General features: G+C 50.9%; 1 long non-coding RNA gene across 1 annotated transcript; it reads right to left on the bottom strand.

Moving 5' to 3' along the window:
- Positions 1 to 4214: 4214 nt before the first annotated feature.
- On the bottom strand, positions 4215 to 9608 carry LOC122201044. The gene is made up of 2 exons (XR_006194052.1): positions 9278 to 9608; positions 4215 to 4769 (listed from the first exon to the last, which is right to left on the bottom strand). It is a non-coding gene; the product is annotated as an uncharacterized LOC122201044 (long non-coding RNA).
- Positions 9609 to 12954: the final 3346 nt, after the last annotated feature.

Genomic DNA, 12954 nt, shown 5'->3' with positions numbered 1-12954 from the left:
TCCAGGAAACCGCTGGAGCAAAGGACTGATTGTGACCTGTCTAGACACCTTTTCTAGCTAGCATCTGATGGCCCACCCCCCTCTGTCTCCATCCCCTAAACCCGATACTGCCACCCCCCACTCGTTCCCCTCTGGTCTTCTGCAGATGAGGCACTCTCGTCGCCCCCTGGGTAATGGCTCTCACAAAGGTGACCGAAGATTTCCTCACTTTTTACCCATGGCTCCCTTCCCCATCCTCTTGTTCCCCACAGCACCTGCACATTTGACAACCCCAGGGCAGCTGTCCTCGGGGCCCGGCTCCTGCCCTGACCTCCCTGGGGTCACCTTCAGGGTGACATCATGATGACATCCCCAAATTTCCACTGAGGTGCGCTGGCTCAGGCTCCCAGTGTGGTAGGCACAGGTGGGGGAGAGCTGGTTGGGGCCCCACCCCCTGCGGCTCAGAGTTCAGTGCACAAAAGGGTCTTTTCTACCTCCCTCCTGCCCGCCCCCCACCCCTGCATTTTCCCAGCAGCTCCGTCCGGCCTCTTGTTTCTAACCACCCAACAGGCATTTCCACTTGAAGATCCCTGTGCTATCTCAGAAACAGTGTTTGAAACAAGGTTCTCCACCCTCTCCTGCACACCCCCAGACCTTTCTCCCAACAGCCCTGTTCTCTGAGGGTCGCCACATCTTCCCCACCACCCGGCTTTTCCCTAAGCCTTCGTGTCATCTTCTGCAGCTCCCTCTTCTTGTCTCCTAGGTGTCATCCACCTTGGAGGCCTGTGGCCTTTTTTCTTTAAATTCCCCTCCTCTGTGTTCCCTGCACGCCTCGCCCCACCCTCTCTCCTGGGCCCAGGGTCCAACCTGCCCCTTTCCTGGCTGAGTGTGGTCCTCGCCCTCTGGACCCGCCCCCGGCCACCCTGATGATGTGGGAGCCCCTTGCTGTGGCCCGCAGGGGCTGCTCTTGTTTTCCTGCCATGGGCTCATGCGGCGCCAGGTGTAGCCTACGGGGCTTGATCCCGGCAGTATTTGGGGAGAGGCAGAGGGAGGGGAGGGTGGAGGAAGGGGAGGCCTCACGCCCCAGCATGCCTAGAAGCCCAGAGCCGGAGTGGCAGAGATGCAGCTGAGAAGGATTTGGACTCACGGGTGTAGGGAGAACCGGCACTGTGGAGCAGGCAGGGCGGAGGCCCCCCAAAGAGGCTTCGGGCCTGGGGCTGAGCTGTGAGCAGGGACCTTTGGGGGATGAGGGCAGATTGGGGGGTGAAAAAGGAGGAAGTGGAGAACTGAGAAGACAAGGCACGAAGCCATTGTCTCTAGAGCAAAAAGTGGGACTTGTGCTCTGACAAGTCTCTGACATCCAGGGGGTACCTGGGAGTTAGGGGTGTGTGCTGATGCCGGGGGGGGGGCCCACCAGTTCTCGAGGCTGGCAGTGTGGGACAGGCCTCCTGTGCGGCTGCAGCCACCACCCCGAGTGTCCTGGCTCCAGGCGGGATATGCCACGTGTGAGTGTGTGAGAGAGTGTGCATGTGTGTGAGCGTGTGAGTGCTCTTTGAGTGTGTGTGTGTGTGTGTGTGCATCTGTGAATGTATGTATGTGTGTAAGTATGTATAAGACAGTATATGTGAATGTGTGTGTATGTGTGTGAGTGTGTGTATAAATGTGCATGTTTGAGTATGTGTGCATGTGTGTGAATTTGTGTGAGTATATGTAAGTGCATGTGTATGTGAGAATGTGTATGTATGTGTGTGTGTATGAGTGTGTAAATGTGCATCTATGTGTTTATGTATGTGTATTTTTGCATGAGTATGTGTACATGTGTATTTCTGTGTGTGTGCATGTAAGAGTGTATGTTTATGTGTGTGTAACTGTATGTGAGAGTATAAGTGTGCATACACGTGTAAGTGTGAATATGTAGGTGTGAGGGTATGTACATGTATGTATGGGAATGTGTAAGTGTGTTACACACGTGCACACAAGTGTGAGTGAATGTGTGTAAGTGCATGTGTGAATGTGTGAGAGTGTGTATGTATGCACATGTGTGCTAGGTATGAGTATCTGTGTAAATATGTGTGTATATATGTGAATGTGTGAGTGTTAGAGAGTGTGTATGTGTATGGAAGTGTGTGTATGTGAATGTGTGAGGGTGTGTAAATGTGTGCACGTGTGTGTATGAACGCGTGTGTGTATGTGCACATGTAAGTATGAATGTATGGAGGTTTGTCCATATGTGTGGGAATGTGTGCATGTGTGTGCACACAAGTGTAGAAGTGTGCATCCAGGTGCAAGTGTGAATGTGAGGGCGTGAAAGTATGTGTGGGAGTGTGTATGTGCACACATAAGTGTATAAGTGCACACACGTGTGTGAATGTGTGGGTGTGTAAGCATGTGTGTGTATGTGGGAGTGTGTGCACGTGTGTATGTGTGCACATAAGTGTGAGTGTATGGGGGTTGTCTGTATGTGTGGAAATGTGTGCACACAGTGTATAAGTGTGCATGAACATAAGTGTGGATGTGTGCATGTGTGGAAGTGTGTACACGTGTGTGTGCGCATGTGTGTGTAGGAGTGTGAGTGTGTGTGTAGTGCATGGGGTGGGAAGGTGAGGGAGAGAAGCCGAACGGTTCCAACCTTACTGGTTATGAGCTGTATGACTTTGGACAATCGCTTAGTTTCTCTGAGCCTCAGTTGCATCATTTATGAAACGAAGATAATTAGAGTATCTCAAAAATTGTGAGGATCAAAAGAAAGAATTTGTGAGAAGCCCCGAGCCAGGTTCCCAGACTTAACCCGTGTTTAAGGAATGTTACATTGTGAGTGTTACTTACGCCAACCTTTCCTGTCGTCTACATTTTTCAGTCCTGTTCTTCCCTTCTTCCTAAGTGGCCGAGCCTGGCGTGGCAGGGCTGGAGGGACCTTACAGCTGATCTGGTCCAACCTCCTCACTTCATGGCTGGGGCCACGATGCCCAGATGAGGCAGGAGACTAGCCCAGGGCTTCCCTAGAGTGGGTTCAGAGCTGAGGCTAGACTCGGGCCTCGGGACTCCCATACCAGTGCTTTCTTTGTCCATCGGGTCTCAGAGTTTTGAGTTCAGGTTAATACAGGTAGGAGTCCACGAAACAGAGGCTGCAGTAAGGACCAGTGCGTGGGGCAGAAGCCACGGCACCACCTCCTGGTACCCACGTCCTGGCATTGTCCGGGCAGCCTCCGCCTGGAGGGGTGAGATGCATCGCAGCACCGTGTGAGGCGCTCACAGTCACCTGGCTGAAAACCCTTCGCATGTCTCTGGTGATGCCTGTGAGGGGAGACAAGGGCGCACTCTTGCCTCTTGCCTTGAAATCCCTCAACGCTCCAGTTAGACCACCAAGAAAACATCATCCACCCAGACCCTGCCCAGTCTCTGCCAGGAGAGAGGAACATGGGCTGGGCTCACCTGGAGACAGGTGAGCTCACCATCTGGTGCCTGGATCCTAGCAGAGGGTGAATCCTGTGTGATTTTGGACAGGGCATTTCACCTGTCTGGATCCCACATCCCTCATGTGTAAAAAGAGGAGGAGCAGAAAATGTCTACTCGTCTGTGATTCTGAACCCAGCCGGTCCCCTTCCTCAGACCCGCCCAACCCTCTCCACTGGCCCTGGGTGGCATGGTACTTAGGTCGGGAGGACAGGGGGCCAAAAGCTCTGCATTCATTCCTCTGCAGAGAGCTGTGTTTATGAGTGAGGGTGGATGTGTCAGGGAGAAAGGGAGAGCCAGAGCTGAAAGGAAGGGCAAGGACAGAAAAGGGCAAGCCCACGGCCGCGTTACCAAGCAGACGCAGGTGGTCTCGGAAGGTGTGAGGCGAGTGGAGAGGACGCACTCTGACCTCTCGGCCCCTTGGTGATCCCGCATGGTTAGGCATTCCCGTTGCCTCTGTGGAGAAGGATGGAGGTCAAGGCATGGGCTGCAAGTGCACCGTAAGCATTCAGAGAAGCTACCAGAAAGAATTTTCAAAGACCAAAGGACAAGGGATCGAGGAACGCTCCTTCCCTGAGGGTGTTTGGGAAAATGCAGCTCTACATCCTTCTCCCCCCTGTTAGGTTTTGAGCGCTGCAAAAACTGTGCATGCCTGAACATTCAAGCAATTGCAGCTCTAGTGCCCCTGGAGGTCACCACCGTTCCTGTGCTCCCGACTTTACAAAGTATATTTGGACGTTAGTTAAATACATCTAGAACTTACCATGGGCCAGACACGGTGCCAGTTTTTTTACATACATTATTTTATTTGAAACTGTGTATCCGCCCACACAAACACAGATTGTTTTTTAAATACACTGAGTGTATCGTTTTGTGGCTTACTTTTTTACTGACTGTGTCTTCGAGAGCTTTCATGGCAGTCTGTTTTTCCACTTCATTCTTTTTAATGGATATGTAGTATCCCACTGTGTGTCTGTACCACGGTGATTTCATAGATTGCCTCGTTCATGGATATTTATGAGTTTCCATTTTTTATTACTATAAACAATGCCGAATTGAACATCCTTATGCATTTGTCTTTTTGCAGGATAAGTAAGGCTTTTATAGCGTAATCCTTTAAATGGAACTCCGGATCAGAAGGCAGGTGTATTTCTTAGCCTGTGAGATCCTTGCTTCTCTGCCTTGAGCTTTAGGTGCTGGGGTTTGTCTGGGGTTTGTCACGGTCACCAACAGAGCGGTCAAGAGTATTCCCGTCAAGGGACCAGGAGGCGGCTCCATGGAGCCAGAAGTAGCTTCTTTGCTGGAGGAACTTTTGATAACTGTATCTGGAGGGCAACCTAAGGACAAGGGATAATCCACAATTAGTTTTGTCTTTGTTTGGAATTCATAAAATGATTAGATTTTCAAAGGAGATTGACCTACCCTTAGATGCTTGAATTTGACTGAGATTAAAAGGGTTTATTTGCATCCCGTGAGAGCATCCCTGAAGGAGTCCCATGCCATGCTGGGGAAAGGGAGTGTTGTGGTGTAGACCAGCCCCACACAGAACGGTGACCCATGTGGGTGTCGTGAGGGCGGAGACATATTTGTGTTTATGGCTGGACCTCCAGTGCCTGGAACAGAGTCTGGCACCACAGTGGGTGCTCATTGCATATTTACTGAATACGTTCAAAGGCTTTGGAGGCAATAAAAAGTAACTGAGAACCCAGACTCTCGATTCAGACACAGACCTCACAGACTAGCTGTGCAATTTTTTGAGTTTCTCTCTTAACCTCAGTTGGCATATCTGTGAAATGGGTATAGTAATATTTCCTAATACTACCAGCCTCCAGGGATTGTTAGGATTGTATAAGAAAAGTTATTAACACTATTCACTATTTTAATGATAATGAACACTTAATTTTGCAGTTTTTCCTTCTTAAATCTTTTCTAACCTCTGTCCCAGCTCGTTTCACTTGAACATTGTAACTGTCCTCTACTTTCTTCCCTCTGTTGGGCACCAAGTTCAGAGTGTTGTATTCTTTAGACCAGCGGAGGTATGAAGCCATGGGCAGGGTGCTGGGGTGAGGGAACGCCATCTGCTTTCTGCAGAACATCCTTTGCTCCTCCCCGCCACACGTTCTTGTCCCTCCTGTCCTGCTCCTTCGTGAGTCCCCTTTGCTCTGATTTCAGACTGCCTGGGGCCTCCTTCAGGCCCAGAACCTATTGACTCTGCTCCTTACTTGATAGGCCCTGATTCTGCTTATGGGTCCTAGAGACCCCAGTTGGCATTGATCAATCCAAGCAATCTGTGAGCAGGACGGGATGACTCCTCCAAATTCAGTCTAGAAAACAGGGAGGAGGCGGAGGAGAGAGTCACCATTGCTGAGTACCTACTGTGTGCCAGGCACTGGCCTCGGAGGGTTCACTTGTGACCGTTACAACCTGGTTCACCGTCCGAGGTGTCAACATGACAAGAAGGGCAGGTCTCTGAGAGTCTAGGTCACAAAACCAAGGTTACACAGCTGGGAAGTGTCAGAGCCAAGGGTGTGACCAGGTGTTCTGGGGTGCAGGGGTTTGCCCCTGCGGCTCTGCTTTGTCAGGCACCCCCTCTTTCAGCCTTGGCTGTCTTACTTCGGCAGCCCATCATCCAGAGCTGTGCGTGACCCTGGAAGAAGAGAGGCTGAAATCTTATATAATTACCCAAATCATGGCTCCTAAATGGTCTCTGATTACAGCACTAAAGCCCCTTTCTGCAGTGCAGCCCCAGTTCTCCTGAATAGAGCTGCGGCCACTTTGTGCGGGATTTTTTTCTTTTAAAGTGAAAGAGATGGCTTATCCCCATGCAAAGTAGGTCAGAACCTTAGCAAAGATCTTTTCAAACACTTGGCTTTTTTGAAGTCCCGCTACGAAACTCCTTTTGTTTCTCCTGCCTTTGCCTCTTTCCTCCCACCCTTCTCCTTTTTCCAAAAGGCTCAACGACATCAAATGGCTCTAACCGACAGCGACAGTGAGTGCTGCACGCGATAAGCTCAATTATAAATAATGCCCGGGCCCGGCCAGCCCAGCTGGGCCGAGAGTGCCCACCGCGGCCGGGCTGCCTCGGTCCCGCGCCTCCCACACCCAGGCCACCTTTACAACATCGTGGGCACCTGGCTGATCTGCCAGAAAAACATGTGCCCTTTTCCTTGGTCCCACCATCTCAGGCGAGACAGGAGTGCACTGGGATCGCACCCAGGCCTGGGAGCCATTGGCTTGAGTCTGTGGTGCTCATTATTAATCCAAACTTGCAAAAGGTTTTTGCTCCAGCGGGAAATCAATGCAGCTGGAACAGTGTGGTGCTTTGCCTAATGGCCTGCTATCTTGGGGGTTATTTCTCTGCCATTTGTTCTTGCTTGCCAAGTCCCCCAGGCCCACCCTCAGCAACTGTAGGTAGAACTCAGTTGCATAGGCATTAAGGATGCTTTTCAGCAGGTCCGTGTTTACAGAGGTGGCCACACCCAGGAGCACCTGAGAGCCTTACCCCACTCTTGATGGGCAGGTTGGGTGAGGAGGCACTTCTGGCCCCAGAAAACCAGGCTTCCGCAGCTGAATGAGATGCTTGTTGGCACTGAGAATTGCAGGGCTCAGGAGTGATGGCTCAGGGGCTGGAGCCCATGTCTGCTGATGTTGAAGCTCTCTCCACTCCTCAAACCCCATGACTTTGAAACGGAGGGGTGTGTGTGTGTGAGCAAGCGTGTGTGTGTAAACATGCACACCTGTGCGTGTGTCCTTACTGAGGAAGAGACTAATGAGAGAGATGAATTTGCCCCTTGCATGTGATGATGGTGCCTTCCGGGAGTTCAGTGGGATGCCCACCCAAGAAGTGTCTCCCTGCACCTATATTCTGTCTTCTCTGGACCTGGCAGGAAAGAGTCCTCCCTCATCTGCTCTCCCTGCCACCTCTCTCCTGTCATTCTCAGTCTTTATCCAAAAGACAAGTAATTTTCCCAGAAGGTTGGTGTCTTCAGAGGTACTGACGAGGGGCATTGCTGTAGGCACCGCAGGGGAAGTGTGGCAGGGGGCGGGGGCAGGCTTAGGGACGATTCTTTCATTCAGTGAGTAGTCATTTAAGACCTACCATCTTCCGAGATGCTTCTAGGTGCTGAGAACAAAACAGGTAACCCCCCAGCCTTCATGGTATGTGCATTCAAGTGAGGGACACAGACAGTAAACTACATGAATGGGTAAGTAGAGGTGGTCGTAAAAGCTAAGGCAAAGTAAAGCAGGAAAGAGGGGCCGGGAGTGTTGGAGAGGCTGCAGTTTTAGATAGGGTAACCAAGAAGGCTCACTGAGAACATAATGTTGAAATACAGGCCTGAGGGAGTGAGGTATGAAGACATCTGAGGAAAGCATTCTGCCCAGAGGAAATAGCAAGTGCAAAGGCCCTGAGGCCCCAAAGCACTGATCTGTATGAGGAGTAAAAAGGAGATGCTGTAACTTGATCAGGGCAAGTGAGAGGCAACGTACCAAGGGATCACAGAAAGGTAATGGGTGGGAGGGGTGTGTTTGTAGATTTTATAGGGCATTGATGTAAGAACTTTGGCTTTTATCATGAGTGAGATGGGAGCCATTGTAAGACCTGAGTAGAGAACTGTCAGGATCTGACTGACACTTTAGTAGCAAGTGCCCCCTCCCCTACTCACCCCCCCCCCCCCTGCCGCCCCAGTTTACTGCTCTTTGCTCAGGAGCTAGAGGGGGCTGGGCCAGACTGGAGGAGAAGTTGTGTCCTTTTTTGCTGTAGGAGAAGGCAAGGAAAGAGGAAGAGTATTCGGACTGGACAGGGAGACTTTGCCTGTCAGGTGATCCTGGGGCTTTTGGAGGCAGAGTCCACTTGCTGCTGCAAGGATTCTGGCAGTCTGGGGACTGGACAGCTCCAGGCTGGACCCCATCTCTCCCAAGATGTTCAAGCGCACGTACATCTGTGTGCAGCCCTTCTCTTCATTTTCCCACCCTTCGGGGTGTCCGGCTTCAATCCTTCCTGTGGGCTCTCTAATGACTGTGAGATGAGGTATTGCACACAGCAGAGAAGCCAGCAGTGTGGGCAGGTCTGAAGATGCTGGATTTCTCACCTCTCCCGCCTGCTCCCTCTTGGTGCCACCTCTCCCCCTCCCCTCTTCTCACCCCTTTGCAGAAGAGAACGACAATGCATGTGTGAAGATTGCTTGCTGGCTGGAGATGCTCTCGTTCTCCTCCCTTCCCTGCTCAGAAACAACCAACCGCCTTCCTTTCCACATCCCCAGGCCTGTCTGTTTCAAGGTATCCTGGCACCGCCATCCCTCTTCTAATGTTTCCACCTCCACCATTCAGAGGATTCCCGGGCCCTTTTATACTCGGTCAGAATTCCCTGGGCTGCTAAGTGGGGACTAGCTGCTTGGGAGGCTTGATCCATGATGCACCTGTTGAGTGGGGATGGCGTTGAAAGCCTCCTGGTGTACCCAGCTTGCATTATTTACCCCAATATAAATTGTCTTGAAGACAATTGTAAAGGTTGTTGGCATTTCAGAACTCCAAAGTGAATGAATTCAAAGATACCAACTTACACTCATACACTTGGCTCTGAGCTGGCCTCTCTATTTGGGTAGGAGAAGGGGGCCAACCCTAGGTTTCCTGTTGGTCCCTCCATCCCCCTTTCTTTCCTGCGAATGTCCCATTGTAGACTTCCAGGCCCAGGCTTCTCCCTTCTTCTCTCAGGAGGCGGCCAGTCACCATGGAAGGACAGGCTTAGCAGCTTCCTTTCAGGGCAGGGTGGGGTTTGTTTGTCTGTGTAAATTGCCTCTTTCTTTTTGTAAGAGAACAAGGAGAGAAAATGAAACACTTTTGCCACCTCCTCGTTAGCTCAGAGTCCCAGGTGAGCTGGGGAACTCACAGCTCCTTTTGTGTGGCTGGCGGCCTGGAGCGTCTCCATGGTGATGCCTTGAAGCCTCTCAGAGCTGGGGACCAGCCTCTCTCAGCAGCATCCCCGAGCCGCCAGCATCAGGGAGAGGCAGGGAAGAGGGGCCTGTGGGATCCAGGGAGGACAAGGTTGGGTCTGTCCAGGTCCTGGCAGTGGGCTCCTGCCCCTCTGCTTCTCCAAGGCCAGCCACAGCGTTGGAACCTGGGATCCAATCTAAGAACACAGCCATAGTGTGTGACATCCGTGGTCTTCTAGAACCTGGTTTCATGCTCCCGATCCAGGTTTGTCTCCTGTGGCTCCTCGACACAGAGGTGCTATTTGAGCCCCGCCTGGTCTCTTCACTCCCCTCTAAAACAGCATTTACTTCTGCTTCTGTGCACTGGCTCCAGCCATTGCCTCTTGTCTGGGACCTTTCCCTCAGTATTTCTCTGACTTGGTTCCAGAGCCTCCTTCTCTTAGAAGCCTTCCTTGATTAAGACCTGAGCCCTTGGAGCTCTGCCCCTCTTCTAAAACCAGACACCCACTGCCTCTCTGGGTCTCATTTTCTCCTGCAAACACATAATGTCTCGAGTTATTAATTCACTTGCATGTGAGGGGCAGGTGGTACAGTGGGGAAGGCCAGGTGTCTGTTACTCCTGGCCTTGAATCGTGGTTCTGGCAGTTGGTAATTTGCTCTCATAGGATGAGTACACTTAGCAGTCGTCTCCCAGAGCTGGTGAGGGACCTATGAGTCTCAGTTTCTTCACCTGGAAAATGGGAATCCTAGCAATTCCCCACAGACTTGTGGGGATTAAATCAATTGTTGTAAGTGAAGGTGCAGGTGCTGGCAGGGGGTCTGGTGAGCAGCAGGTACAGCCCCTGCCCTCTGCCTCCCTCCCCACCGCCAGTTTCGATGCTACCCTTTGCTCCCCAGTACCCCGAATTTCTCCCTTTGTAGTCCTTTCTTTGCACATGCCTCTAATTAATGATTTATTGGTTGTACTGATGTACCCGATGTTTCTTTTGGGGGGCTTGTAGGCGATGGGCTTAGTCTGATACATCCATCACTGTCTCCCTGTGCTTAGCACAGAATCTGGACAAGGAGGTGCTCAAGTAACATTTGCTGACTGACTGACCATCTGAATGTAGATTAGGGCCCCTCCACCATTAGACCTAGAATGCTCTGTTTTTTACTGCTTTGAATCTCCATGGAGCCTTGCATATGGTAGGTGTTCTGTAAGTGGCTCATTAGAGAACAGTCCTTGGCTGAACGTTTTGCCGTTCAGGAATGAGTGACCACAGAAAGACTCTCCTGGGTGATTCTAGGAACGGAAGAGGGGCCCCTTCTGTAGAATGGCTGAGGGGGGTGGTGATCTGCGGCTTGAAGGCAGAGGGGCAGACCAAACAAATCCCTCAGTGTCCCTTCTAATCCTGGAGTTTATGGTCTGCAGAAGCTGGAAGCACTTTGTTCCAGAATATATTAGCCCCAGAGAGACCACACCCTTGGGACCAGATAAAGGAGATGGGGCCTTGTGCTCTGGGAGAGCTGGGCTAGTAGGCTGATTGGTTAGAGCTAATTCCCATGAGCATTGCTGAAGTTGGGACAAACTCAATTTTAAGTTAAGTGGAAATATTTTTATTTGAGTTAATGTACATTGGATCTGGTAAACACACAGAGTATATTACTACGCACTCTGGAAATGTGCAGTCCGATCAGCAAACAGATTAGTTTTAAGTGAAAAGACACTGGCAGGCGCTTAAATTCATTGACTTGTTGAGAACGTCTAGATTTGGATACAAACGCACTGGAACGCTACATCAGTTTGGTGTCTCAGCCCATCCGCACGGAGAAGCTATTGATTTTAGTTGATATGCATTGATTCCCAGAAAACAGGACGGCTTTTGAAAATGAACTTCCAGTAATTTCAGGGAGAAGCTGGTGCGTTTGTCTCCACGCGAGGCTGACTTGTTTTGTTAAACGTGTCTCCACGCCTCGAAGGAACAGAGCAGCAGACAAATATCTTCGTATGAATTAAAATGCATTGATTCTTGGAGGGAAATGATGGTCTCTGTTAAAAGCTTTTTTGGAGATGTTAGCACCCCTTCCTCCCTGCCTTCTGCTCTCCCCGAAACGGCGGCAGTGTTCGAGCCCATCTGAAGTTGGAGGTGGTGGCAGGTGGGCGGGGTGAGGGAAGGGGGCAGGGAGTGTGAGCAGGAAGCTGCTGCTCTCCAGGGAAAGGAGCGTCACAAGGGTTCAACGTTGTTGGTCTCATAAGCAGACAGAGACAGGTGCCCACGTAGGAGCTGAGGGAAGGTGAAACAAGGGTCCCGTTGATGAAGAAAACAGTGATGAAGACGAAGGGGTCCTGGGGTCAGGTGTGGGATGCAGAAATGAGGGTGCGTGTGCGGTTTCCATCTCTTGGTCAATGGCCTCTCTGTGTCAGAGGGGAAACGAGTCGACGATGATCGTGGAAACCACGCGGGAGTGAGTTTTCTCACGTTCCTACCTTCTGAATGAGCTGGACGTGAACCAGAGGTGTAATTTAGGCATTTCTCACCCTCATTAATGAATAGCTCCCATGGGGTGTGCAGACAGCACGGCTGGAAAAATGATTCCAGGAGCCAGGAAGGAAGCAATTGGCCCGGAACTTATTTTTCATGTGCTACGACTCCCCTGGATCTTTCTGGATCAGAGCCACTTGGGACAAGTTTGAGGGTTGATCATGGACTTAACTCCTCCTTAGCCCCCAGAGATACCTTGGGTGGGTGATTAAATCCATTTGGCGGCTGTGTGTTGGGTGGGGTAGAAAGCGTTGACCAGTTGTCCAGGTAAGTGGCTATGGACCTATGGTCCTTGAGTCTCTCCCTTCACTCTCTTCCACTCCACCTCTTCACTCTCTGCCAGTTGCCCCTCCCCACTCTGCTTTGGAACGGGGATTGCCTAGCCTGGGAAGCAGAGGATCAAAGCGCTGGAAGGGATTTTTTAGAATCTTTCAGTCCAACCCCCATCTGAAGCTTTATCTTCTTGCCCCTGCAACATCCTTTGCCAAAGGTGGTATTGGCTTAAACGCCTCTGACCATGCACCGTACATCATCTCCAATGTGTCTTTTTCAAATAGTTCCACTCAATGCCAAGTGCCCCCAGCCCCTAGCCTGCCAACACCAACACCGAACTTAAATGAGCCTCAGCCTGGTGGCTGGGGTTCTGTCCTCTGGGGTAGCACATAGGCTGTTTTATTCTTTTCCTGTATGAATGTCTTTAGACATTTGAAGATAGTTACAATGTCCCCATCAAAGCTTCCTTTCTCCAAGCAAAACACCCTGGGTTCTTCAACTATTTCTATTATGGCATGATTTTGGGTCTCTCCACCATGTGCAGGAACAGCTACATAATGTGTATGAGCCCCCAGTACAAAATGAAAATGCGGAGCCCTTTGTTTGAAAATTATTAGGAATTTCAAGATGACATTAGGACCCTTCTGAGTGACTGTACCGGTTGCACACCCATAAGGCAGCCCTGACCATAGGGGACCTCTTTTCCCAGATGTCAGTCTGCAGTGTCCTTCTAAGTGATGTTCCAGGGTTAGCCTGCCCAGAAGCAGAGTGACAGTCACTTTTTTTTCTGAATG

This window comes from Panthera leo, chromosome D1 (assembly GCF_018350215.1).
Source record: "Panthera leo isolate Ple1 chromosome D1, P.leo_Ple1_pat1.1, whole genome shotgun sequence".
Classification (NCBI taxonomy): domain Eukaryota; kingdom Metazoa; phylum Chordata; class Mammalia; order Carnivora; family Felidae; genus Panthera; species Panthera leo.
The sequence above is the reverse complement of the archived record's forward strand: the minus strand, read 5'-3'. Positions and strand labels throughout refer to the sequence as shown.